Below are 13,519 nucleotides of genomic sequence, written 5' to 3' on the forward strand. Positions count from 1 at the left end.
TTTTCTTTTTATTGATTGTACATCAAAGAGAAGAGATACCTGACCTCTGCTGTGTGATTATTATGCTGTTCTTAAGGTAGCAAGCCCCAATGAAATCCTCCTCTTCATTTTTAAAATGTACCTGGCCTTTTTTGTAAACTGGTTTGGGCCAAAAAATAAGGGTTTTATTGTGGTTGACCTTCTAAGAATTGGTAGGTTTTTCTTCAGAAAATAGGGTTTTCAATTCCTGAGTAAGAAAATGGTGCTGGATGCATCATAATACCTGATCTCAAATTATACTACAGAGCTATAGTAACAAAAACAGCATGGTCTGGCATCAAAACCGATATAAAGGCCAATGGAATAGAATAGAAGACACAGGACATAGATAGTCATTTGATACTCAAAAAGTAAGGTACCAACAGCATATGTTGGAGAAAACATAGCTTTTTTAACAATAGTGCTGGATATTTTTAACAATAGTGCTGGAAAACTGGATATTCACATGTATAAGAATGAAACTAGATCCCTGTCTCTCACTCTTCACAAAAGCCAACTCAAAGTGGATTGAAGAAAAGGAATTAGAACAGAAACACTACAATTGCTAGAAGAAAACATAGGGTCAACCCTCTGTCAAATTGGCCCAGGCACTGACTTCCTTAGTAAGACTCCTAAAGCTCAAGAAAAAAAAAAAAACAGATTCACTATGTAGGATAGCATCAAATTAAAAAGCTTCCACACAGTAAAGGAAAAGATTAAGAGGGTCAAGAGAGAGCCTACAGATCGGGAGAAAGTGTTTGCCAGATACTATTCCTCCAGGGGATCAATATCTAGAATATATAAAGAATTAAGAAAACCTTAACAATGGAAATCAAATAACCCAATAAATAAATGGGCAAATGACCTAAACAGACATTTCGGAGAAGAACCACAAATGGCCAACAAATATATGAAAAAATGTTCAACATCTTTAGCAATCAAGGAAATACAAATGGAAACTACCCTGAAATTTCTTCTCACTCTAGTCAGAATGGCAATCATCAAGAATACAAAATAGTAATTGCTGGCAAGGATGTGGGGTAGGGTTGCAAATTAGTACAACCACTCTGGAAATCGGTAAGGAGGTTACTCAAAAGACTAGGATTGAGCCACCATATGACACAGTTATCCCACTCCTTGGTATATACCCACAAGATCTAAAATCAGCATACTGCAGGGATACATCCACAACAATATTTATAGCAGCACAATTCTCAATAGCCAAAAATGGAAAAGTGCCTCTCAACAGATGAATGCATTGAGAAAAAGTGGCATATATTTGTGGTATATATACACAATGGAGTTTTACTGAGCCATAAAGAACTAACTTATGTTAATTGCTGGCAAGTGGATGAAACTGGAAACCATGCTGGTTGAAATAAAGCCAGACTCAGAAAGTTAAGGGTCAAATGTTTTTCTCATATGTGGAAGCTGGGTGTGGGAGGGGTAGAGGTGAGAGGAAGAAAGAAAGAAAAGGAGTAAAAAGAATGATCTACTGAAAATAGAGGGGAGACCAGGAGAGTTGAGGAAGGGAATCAATAGGGAGGGAGAAAGGGAGAGAATGGGAAGTACTGGGGAATGAAATTGAACAAATTACACTTTGTCCATGTACAAATATATCACAATGAATGAAGTTTTATATATAATTACAGTGTGCCAATTAAAATAATAATAATAATAATAATAGAAATAGAAGGGGAATTCATACAGTAGAGCTAATGGATGAGGGGGAGGGTGGAGGGAAAAAGAAAGGTACACGGGAATGAAATTTATCAAATTATGTTATGTGCATGTACAAATAATGGCATAATGATTCATATTATTATGTATAATTCAAGTCCATCAGTAAAATATGTATTTGATAATAAATTAATCAGTGAAAAAAATTGGGCTTCCTTTAGGGTATTGGCTTACACTCTTTCTCCTCAGAATATTAAGTGCTCTTGAGGTCTCTGTTTTAGGCAAGGCAGGAAGTTAGATAACAAGAGTGAATTCTGCAGTCACTGTGGTTATAGAGCTATGGTTTCCATGGAAAAATTCTGAAATTTTTCAAGCACTTGTTACTCAGAGACTAATGAAAATGTGTGGAAATTTTTTTCTCATTTGAAGAGCTATATCTATTTAGAGTTATAGATACTTCATGGTGTCTGTTTAGTTGTAAAGTTGTAAGAAATTTTGTTTGGGGGGATTTTTCAATTTTGTGAAAAGGATCAATCATTATAAAGTTTTTATACAAAGGGTCAAATCTTTACTAAGTTTGATCGTTACAAGTATAAGACTTTACATACTATAAATAGTACACATTGAGTACTGAAAAAGTAGTACTTTAAAATGTTAAGAAGTTTAAGAAGGGGTCATCATAAATATAGTAGCATGATTGTTTTGCACAGTCTAGTGACATTATTTCCTAGTCCAATCTGAAAAAAAAAACAACTTCTTTCCAAGAGTTGTTGTCAGTAATACAAAATGTAGGTTATGTCTTGGAGATGCATAAAACTGCCAATAAGATAATATATCTTTTATATTCATTTTTCCTTTTTCTTAAGTTTCCATTATTAGAGAGATTAGACCAGTTAATCTTCACTTACACTGTTAATTGTATTTTTTTTTATTTTTAAGCGTACTTTTTTGATCCATGCTATTGATTGTTGATTGATATACAAAAGCTGTGCATATTTAAAGTATACAACTTGATGAGTTTGGAGATAGGTATACAATCATGAAACCATACCACAGTTTATGATGTAAACCTATCCATCACTTCCAAAAGTTTCCTCTAAAAACTCTCTATATCAAAGGACACAATCAATACTTTGAAAAGGTAGCCTGTGGAATGGGGAAATATTTGCAAATCATATATCTCATAAGGGTTTAATATCAACAATAAGAACAACAAATATCCCAATGAAAAATAGGCATTTCTACAAAGATGTATACAAATGGCCAACAAGCATATGAAAAAGCACTCAACATCACTAATCATTGGAGAAATACAAATAAAAGCTACCATAAGCTATTACCTCATTAAAATTACTATGATTAAAAAAAGTGCTGGTGAGGATGTGGAGAAATTAGAATCCTTGTGCACTGTCCCTAGGAATGTAAAATGACATAACTATTATGGACAACAGTAGGTAGATTCCTCAGACTGTTAAAAATAGAATTATCATTTGATGTAGCATTCCTATTTCTGGGTATATATCCAAAAAGATTTAATCCAGGATTTTGAAGATACAGTTATTCATCTGCATTCATTACATCATTATTCACAATAGCCAGGAAGTGGAAGCAACCCAAGTGTTTGTTGATGGATGAATGGATAAAGGAAATGTGGTGGGCTGGGGATGTAGTGTAGCTTAGAGGTAGAGCACAAACAGAGGCTGTGCCTTTGATCCCCAGCACAGAAAGAAAGAAAATTTGATGTATACATACAATGGCCTATTATTCAAATTTGGAAAAGGAAAAATAAATCAGATGCTACAACATAGATGAACCTGGATGAACTTATGCAAAATGACATTCACAAAAAGACATACTGTGTGATTCCACTTATATGAGGTATCACATTCTTAAAAACAGGCTGGGGAGGGAGGAATGAGGAGTTGTTCAGTGGGTGTAGGGTTTCAGTTTTGTAAGATATAAAAACTCTTCAGATCTGTTGCACAACAGTGTGAAAATAGTTAACCCTACTGAATTGTATACTTAAAATGGTTAAGATAGTAAATATTTCATGGTTTTAAAACAATTTTAAAAATAAATTATATAAAGACCCTCATATATTCTTTACCCAGATTTTCCAATTAGATTACTTGCAAAACTATAGTACATTATCACAACCATGATACTGCATTGATAAAGTCAAGATGCAGAACATTTTCATCACCACAAGGCGCCCTCATGTGGCCCTTTTGTAGTTCTACCCTTCCTCTTGTCCCCACCCCTCCTTAACTACTGGCAACCACTAATATATTCTACATTGCTATAATTTTATCATATCAAGAATGGTATATAAATAGAATCAGTTAGTATGTGATCTTATAGGACTGGATTTTTTCACTCAACATTATTTTCTAGAGATTAATCCAGGTTATTACATAAATCAGTAGTTTGTTTCTTTTTAAATAATAAATCATGTCATGGGTATATCACATTTTGTATAGTAGCCATTGAAGGGCATCTTAGCTGTCTACACTTTTGAATGAAGTGTTGTGGTGAATGAAGCTACTATAAACATTTATGTACAGTTTTTCTGTGAACTTGAGCATCTTTATTTCTACAGCATAAATATGCACGACTACAATCTAATGGTAGTTGTATGTTTAGTTATTTAAGAAACTGCCTAAGTGTTTTCAAAGCACCTCTACCAGATTATATTTCCATGATCAGTGTATGAATGGTCCAGTTTCTCTGCATCCTCACCAAACTTTGTTGGTGGTAATTTATTTACTTATTTCTTGTTGTTTTAAGCCATTCCAATAGGTGTATGTTGATACAGATTGTGGTTTTAATTTGCATTTTTCTAATGGCTAATTATATTGATCATCTCTCCAATATGTTTATATACCATCTATATATCCTATTTGGTGAACTGACTTTTGCTTATATTTACTTGGGTAGTTTGCTTTCATTAGTGCAGAGTTTGTAGAGATCTCCATATGATGGAGATATCAGTCTGTGGTCAGATATGTGGCTTGCAAAGATTGACGTGGATCTTCTTTGGGCAGTGTTTGGCATTCAAGTACCGTGCATATTCTGTTAGATTTGCATCAAAGTATTTCAGTTTTTTGAGCGCTTACAAATGGTATTGTATTTTGAATGTTGGCATCCACATGTTCATTGGTGGTATATAGAAATGCAATTGACTTTTTAATGTGTATATTGTATCCTGGAACCTCCCTTAACTCACTTTCAAGTTGTAGGAGCATTTTGTAGATCCCTGGGAGTTTTCTAAGGAGGCATTCATGTCATCTGCAAATGAAGACAATTTTACCTCGTCCCATCTGATCTATTTACCATTTATTTCCTTTTCTTGCTGTATTGAACTCTGGAATAGCAATGGTAAGAACAGGCAGCCATGCCTTGTTCCCAGTCTTATGGGGGAAAGCATTCATTTTGTTCATTGTGAAATACGTTTTTGTAAATGCTCTTAATCAGGTTGTAGATGTTAACCTCCAGTCTTATTTTTTTGAGTTTTAAAAATCATGAATAAGGGGGCTGGGGTTGTGACTTAGCAGTGGAGTGCTTGCCTAGCCTGCATGAGGCCCTGGGTTCAATCCTCAGCACCACATAAGAATAAATAAATAGGGCTGGGACTGTGGCTCAGCGGTAGAGTGCTCGCCTAGCACGGGCGGGACCCGGATTCGATTCTCAACACCACATAAAAATAAAGGCATTGTGTTGTGTCCATCTACAAAAGAGATATTCTCTCTCTCTCTCTCTCTCTCTCTCTCTCTCTCTCTCTCTTTCTTTAAAAAAAAAGAATAAATAAATAAAGGTACTGTGTCCAACCACAACTAAAAATAAATATTTTTTTTAAATCACGAATAAGTGTTGAAGTTCTTTCAAATGTCTTTTATTTATCAATTAACATGACCATGTGATTATACTGATTGGTTTTGGAATATTGAACCAGATTTGTATTCCTGAAATAAACCCCATTGGTCATGGCATATCATTCTTTTAAATCTTATTGAGTTCTATTTCGTTATATTTTTATTAAGTATTCATGAGAGATACTAGTCTATAGTTTTCTTTATTATTTTGTATTGTTTTGGTTTAGGTATTGAATAATACAAGCAATGGGGGATCTTTCACTATCCCCCACCCCACAACACACACACAAATACTAAAATCTATAGATACTCAAGTCCCTGGTGTATAGTAGTAAAGTACATGCAACCTACACACATCATCCCATGCACTTTATTTTGTTTTTATAGTCTACTTATGACTGATAAATAAAAACAAAAATAATACATAATTGGGGGCATTATGTGATGTTTCCATGCATGTATGCATTGTATATTGTATTAATCAGGGCAAACATGTCCTCAGACATTTATTATTTCTTTTTGGTAAAAAAACATTCAAAATCCTTTCTTCTAACTTTTTGAAATATATAGTACATTATAGTTATCTGCATTCACCCTACTGTGCAATAGCACAGCACAGCTTCTTACTCTCACTATAACTTGGAACCTGTTGATTGATTTCTCCCCAGCTCTCTATCCCCCCCCGCCCTTGCTTTCCCAAGTGTCTTGAAACTACCATTCTACTCTCAACTTCTATGAAGTCAACATTTAGATTCCACATGAGGGAGATTATATCATACTTGGCATTCTGTGCCTGGTTTATTTCATTTAGCATAAGAGGATTTCATTCTTTTTCAGGAATGAATAATATTCCATTGTGTCGAAGTACCACATATTTTTGTTCTTTTTAGTTACACATGACAGTAGAATCTATTTTGATATATTCATAAGAACATGTAATATATCTTATTCTAATTAGTATCCCAGTCTTGTCAATGTACACAATGTTGAGATTCACTTTGATGTATTCATATGTATACATAGGAAAGCTGTGTCAGATTCCTTCCTCTGTCTTTCCTATTCCTATCACCCTTCCCTTCCCTTCATTCCCCTTTGTCTAATCCAGTGAACTTCTATTTTTACCCCCTTGTTGTGGGTGAGCTTCTACATATCAGAGTTCTCATTTAACCTTTTTAACATTATCATTGATTTCTAATTTTTTCCATTACAATCTGATAGAATGCAAGGTATTATCCCTATTTTTTGTATTTGCTAAGAGTTGCTTTGTGGCCTAAGATGCCGCAGTCTGGCTGGGCACAATTCAGGAGCCACTTGTCAAAAGAAACTAACGTTATTTTTAGAACCACACAGGCCAAACAAAACAGCTCCTCAGGAAAAACCCTCAGAGCCCAACTGCCACCACCAGCTTCCCACAAGCCACTCCCCCAACCACCAGCCTCTCCACCTCCCACAATCCTCCAGCTCTTGAGGTCGATTGCCTGGTCGCGTGGGCGGAGCCAAAAAAGTCTCCCAATGAGCAGCTCCGTGGCCTGAAAGGGCAGGGAAACAGCCCAATGAGCATCACTGCAGAGGAGCCAATCAGCTAGATGTTGCTGGGGCTGCTGTGAGCCAATCATCAGCTGGCAGTCTGAAAGTTTGCTGGGGACCCTTTGGCTGTGGCTCTCAACACTAAGATGTGGTCTATTTTAGAAAATGATCCAGGCACTCCTAAGAAGAAAGTGTATTCAGTCATTGATGCATGAAATATTTTATATATGTCTGTTAAGTCTAAATCATTAATTATATTTTGGTTGTATAGCTTCTTTATTTAGTTTTTGTTTCAAAGATCCATCCAGGGATGAGAGAGGGTTGTTAAAGTCACCCAGTATTATTGTGTTGTGGTCTCTTAGATTCTTGATATTCACAAGGGTTTGTTTGATGTATGTAGGGGCATAAATATTTATGACTGTTTTATCTTGTTGATGTATAATTCCCTTAAGCAGTATGAAAAGACCTTCTTTGTCCCTTCTGATTAACTTTGGCTTGAAGTCCACTTTATCTGATATAAGGATAGAAACCCATTCTGGGATCCTGGTCCCAGGAGTCCCCACTAGGTTCCATTTGTGTGGCAGAGTAGGTAATCTTTCACCCCCTCTGCCACCTGTGGATGCCGTCCTTCCTGGTCTCCTGGGTCCGGTCCCCAAGCATACTTACCTGCTTGATCTAATTCTCAGCCCATTCCAGCTAACCACCAAACCCAAAGGGTGGAAAGGACCTGGGATCTCTCAAGTCTCAATGACCTGTATTTTCCTGGGTAAAACACTTTACAGGCCTGAATTTATCCTGGTCAACTATGCACACTCTGAATCATGTGGTAGGCATCTGCCCAGTCTGATTCTTGGACCCAGCTTGGATGACACAGGCTTGGGCTCCTGGACTTGTTTGCATAACCACCAGCTACCATAGCATGGTGGGGAAAATGACATCTGCCTTATCTCCATGGACAGCCAGGAGATAAGGAGCATCTTTCCTGCACCAGCATATGGTTTAGCTCACTCTCTGGATCAGTCAGGCAGTGTCCTTGATCTCTTTTTCTGTATCAAGACATGCCACCATGTCACCTGAAATGCAGGTTCTCTTAGTCTCCCTCCCTGCTTTACCTGTGATGGATCAGCTCTGGTGGCCACTGCTGCCAGTGGTGGGTTTTCTTCTTCTATTTTATTATATCTAACCTTCTAAGTCCCTAAGCTGTTCTGGGAGTCTGATGTCTAAATCCCAGTATAATCCCTGTCACTCACCTCACTGAGAATCTGTTTACCTGTTTTCCTGGTCTCATGCCATGGAGCAGCTTGGAAAGCAACCTCCTTTACTTTGCCATCTTCAGGAATTCCAGATTCATTTTTTTATCTATTCATCAGTTGATGGACATGTAAGTAACTTTGATTTCTTGGCAACTGTGAATATTGCTGCAATAAACATGGGAGTGCAGGTGTCTCTTCAATATGTTGATTTCATTTCCTTTAGATGCATATCCAGTAGTAAGATTACTGGATCATATGGTAGTTCTATTTTAATTTAAAAGAAAATTTTTTGAGGAACCTTTATACTGTTTTTCAAAATGACTATAGCAATTTACATTCTCCCCCCACAATTTGCAAAGGCTCCCTTTTCTCCACATCCTCATCAGCACTTGTATTGCTTGTCTTTTTGACATGAGTCATTCTTACTGCAATGAGGTGTTATCTCAATGTGGTTTTGCTTTGCATTTCTCTGATGATTAGTGCTGTTGGGAATTTTCTCAAATACCTGTTGGTCATCTATATCTCTGTATCATCTATATTTGTTTATCAGGTCTGTTGCCCATTTTTAATTGGGCTGTTTTTTGCAGTCGAGTTTTGGAGTTCATTATATATTCTGGATATCAACCTCTTGTCAGATATACAATTTGCAAATATTTGCTCCCTCCCATTCTGCAGGTTGTGTCTTCATTGTGTTGATTGTTATTTTGACTGTGCAAAAACATTTTAGTTTAATTTATTTGTCCATTTATTTGTCTAGTTTTTTGCTTTTGGTTCGTGTGCTTTGGGGTCTTGTCCAAAAAATCCTTGCCCATACCAATGTCCTGTAGTGTTTTCCATATATCTTCTACTAGTAGTTTCATAGTTTCAGATCTCATATTTAAGTCTTTAATTAGATTTTGGTTTGATGTTTATAACTGATGAAAGGAATCTAGTTGCATTCTTCTGCATGTGGATATCCAAATTTCCCAGCACCATTTATTGAACAGATTGCATTTTCTCTGCTGTGTGAATGTTCTAGCATCCTTATGGAAAATCAATTGGCTGTAGATGTGTGGGTTTATGTGCAGGTCTCTATTCAGATTCCTTTGGTTTGTTTTTATGCCAATACCATGCTCATTTGATTACTATAGTTTTGTTGTATATTTTGAAGTCAGATACCACAATGCGTCATTCATTCTTTGCTCTTTTTGCTTAAGATTCATTTTGCTATTCAGGAATTTAAGGGATTACGTACAAATTTTTAAAATTATTTTTCTCTAATTCTGTGAAGAATGTCATTGGTGTGTTGATAGGGATTGCAGTGAATCTTTAGATTATTTGAGTAGTGTAGGCACTTTAACAATATTAATTGTTCAAATTCATGAACACAGGATGTCTTTCAATTTTTTTGTGGGGGGTGTCCCTTTAAATTTTTTCATCAATGTTGAATAGGTGTCATTTAGAGATTTTTCAGTTCTTTGGTTAAACTAATTGGAGAGATTTCTTTTTTCTAGCTATTTCAGATGGACCTTTATTTTATTTATTATTTTTATATGGTGCTGAGAATTGAGCCCAGTGCCTCACACATGCTAGGAAAGCATTCTACCTCTCAGCCACAACCTCACCCCTCTAGTTATTGTAAATGGGATTTCTTTCTTGTTTTCCAGTTCAGATAATTGGCTATTGGATATGACAGTGTTACAATTTTTCTGTGTTTATTTTGTATGCTGCAGCTTCACTTGATTTGTTTACTAATTCCAATAGTTTGTTTTTTTTTTTTTTTTTTTTTTTTTTTTTTTTTTTGGTGGGCTCTTTAGGGTTTTCCATATATCATGTCTTCTACAAACAGTGACAATTTCATTTCCTTTTTTTCCAATTTGTTGCCCTTAATTTTTCTTGCCTGATTTCTTTGGCTGGGACTTCTAGTATTATGTTGAATAAAAGTGGTAAAAGTGGGCTTCCTTATCTTGTTCCAGAGCTTAGAAAGAAAACTTTCAGCTTTACTCCACTTGGTATATTATCTGTCAGCTTATCACATATGACCTTTATTATGTTGAAGTATATTCTTTTCATACACAATTTGTTCCACATTTTTATCATGAATGGGATGTTGAATTTATCAGATGCTTTTTCTGCATCTCATTAGACGATCATGTGGATTTTGTCCTTAATTTTGTTGATGTGTTAGATTGCATTTATTTATTTGGGTATGTTAAGCCACCCTTGTATTCCTCCTACTTGAGCATGATAAATACTCTTTTTAATGTGCTGTTGGATTTAATTTGCTAGTGTTTGTTAAGGATTTTTGTGTTTCTGTTCACCAAGGATATTGGTCTGTAACTTTCTTTTTTTATTGTATCCTTGTCTGGTTTTGGTATCTGGGTAATTTGGGCCTTGTAGAATGTGTTTGGAAGAATTCCCTGCTCCTCAAAATTTATTTGAAATAATTTAAAAATAATTGGTATTAATTCTTTAAATGTTTGGTAGACCTCAGAAGTGAAACATCTGGTCCTGGGCTTTTCCTTGATAGGAGACTTTTTCTTACTGATTCAATCCCATTACTTGTTCTTGGTCTATTCAAGTTTTCTATTTCTTCATGGTTCAGTCTTGGTAAGGTGTATGTATCTAGGAATTTGTTAATTTCTTCTAGATTATCAAATTATTATCAAAATAATCTCTAATGATTGTTTGTATTTCTGTAGTTATTCATAATAATCTCTAATGATTGTATTTCTGTGATGTCAGTTGTAATGCCTCTCTTCCATATATATTTAAAATCATGTCTAGGTTACTTATAATGCCTAATACAATGTAAGTGCTATGTAAATAGTTGCTATGCTGTATTGTTTAGGGAATAATGACAAGAACGTAGAATATATGGGTTAAGTACAGATGCAATCCCTACCCCTATCCCTGTTTGAATCTGTGTGTGTGGAACCCACAGATACATGGAGGGCTAATTGTTAATTTCATAAAAGGAAGTGGGACTTGTTCTTCCTATTCTGTTTTCTAGAAGAGATTGTGTTTAATTCATATTATATTATTATTATTATTATTATTATTATTATTATTATTATTATTTAAACATTTGATAGAATATTTCAGTGAAACTGCCAGGTGCAATACCATGCATATGTAATCCCAGCTACTTAGGAAGCTGAGGTGGGAAAATCACAAGTTTGAGGCCCACCTTAGCAATTTAATGAGATGCCATCTCAAAAAATAAAAAAGAAGTAAAACATTCCTTGGTCCAATCTCCAATACCACCACAAAAAGAATATCTCAGTGAAACTATTTAGGCCTAGAGATTCCTTTGGCAGGGGTTAAATGATTAATTCAATTACTTTCATAGTCATGAGGTTCTTCAGATTATTTCATTGGGTGAATAATGGTTAGTTGTGCTTCTGTGGAATTTGACCATTTCATCTAAATTGTCACATTTAAGTATGGAGGATAGTTCTTAGTAATCCTTTACTATTCTTTTGGTATGTGGTTCTATGAGGATATCACTTATTTCATTCATGGTATTGATAATAGCGTCTCATGTCTTTTTTGTCAGTATCATTAGAGGATTGTCCCTTTAATTGGTCTTATCAAAGAAACAGCTATTTTGTTTCTTAATTTTATCATTTTTCTTTTGTTCAGTTTCATTGGTGTCTTTTTTGTTGTTGCTATTTCCTTTCTCTGGGTTTGTTATAATTTTTTATTCTCTGGATAGAATCTTATATTATTGGTTTGAATCTTTTCATTTTTAAAATTTCTCTCTCAGCACTGATGTAATCTTAACATGAAAATTGTCAAATTTTAATATGCTATATTTCATTTTCATTCACTTCAATATCTTTTGATGTCTCTTGACACTCTTTGACTCATATATTACTTAGAAGTGTATTGTTGGATTTCCAAGTATTTTGAAATTTTCCTGTTACTTTTCTATTAGCAGTTTCTAGCTTGATACCATCGTAATCAGAACACACACTGCATGACATCCATTCTTCTAAATATGTTGACATTTGTTTTATGGCAAATGCTATTGTCTGTCTTGGTATACGTTCCATGGATGCTTGAGAATAATGTGTGGTACACTGTTGCTGGATGGAGTATTTTATAGCTGTTAAATTGTTCCTGTTGGTTAGTGTTCTGCTATGTTTTTGTTCTTTTTCTACTTGCTCTTGCATTTTGTTGAGACAGAAATCTTAAAGTCCCCAACTATAATTATGGATTTGTCAGTTTCTTTTTCACTTCCATCAAGTTTTGCTTCAAATACTTTGCAACTCCGCTTGTTATTTGGTGCCTACACATTTGGAAGTGCTGTGTATTCTTCCTGTAATGAATCTCTTCTAATTTTCTTTGCTCTTAAGTGCACTTTATCAGATATTAATATAGCCAATCCTGCTATTCTTTAATGTTTGTAGGATTTCTTTTCCATTTTTTCATCTATCTATCTATCTATCTATCTATCTATCTATCTATCTATCTATCTATCTGTTGGTACTGGGGATTGAACCCAGTGGCATTTAACTACTGAGCCACATCCCCAGTCCTCTTTTGACTTTCATCTAGAGGCAGGGTCTCACTGAGTTGCTAGTTTCTGAGGCTAGCTTTATCCTCCTGCCTCAGCCTTCTGAGCTGCTGGGATTACAGGCATGTACCACCAGATCTGGCCCAACATTTTATTTTTAACATGACTATGACCACTAAGTTTTAATGAATTTCTTGTAAACATGTTTGAATTCATGTTTTTTCATCCATTCTGCAAATCTTAGCCTTTTAATTGGTATGCTTACACATGTAATATAATATTATATATAATATATAATTTAATATAATTATTGTTATATGTTAGGGCTTAAGTCTGCATTTTGATATTTTTATTCTTTATCTGTTTTTCATTTCTCTATTTTCATCTTCCTGGCTTGTTTTGGGTTATTTGGACATTTTTAAAGATTGCATCTTCATTTTTCTATAGTGTTTTTGAGTATATCTGTTTGGATAGATCTGTAAGGGACTTTTCTAGATGTTATATATACATAACTTAGGCAGTATACCAGTGTCATTATTGTATAAATTCGAGGGAAATATAGAATCTTTACATTACTTTATCCTTTTCCATTTATGATAAAATTAGCCTAGCTATTCCCTAAATATTTAGAAACATGTGAGGCACAACTTTTGTTTCAACTGTCAAAC

The 13,519-nt window shown here is 34.9% G+C and overlaps 1 protein-coding gene across 6 annotated transcripts in view; it reads left to right on the forward strand.

The window, feature by feature from the left end:
* LOC143639124 (integrator complex subunit 6-like) overlaps window positions 1–13,519 on the forward strand; it is a 65,162-nt gene that overhangs the window by 32,856 nt on the left and 18,787 nt on the right. The window lies entirely within an intron of this gene.

The sequence above is a fragment of the Callospermophilus lateralis genome, chromosome X, assembly GCF_048772815.1.
Source record: "Callospermophilus lateralis isolate mCalLat2 chromosome X, mCalLat2.hap1, whole genome shotgun sequence".
In the NCBI taxonomy this organism is placed as follows: domain Eukaryota; kingdom Metazoa; phylum Chordata; class Mammalia; order Rodentia; family Sciuridae; genus Callospermophilus; species Callospermophilus lateralis.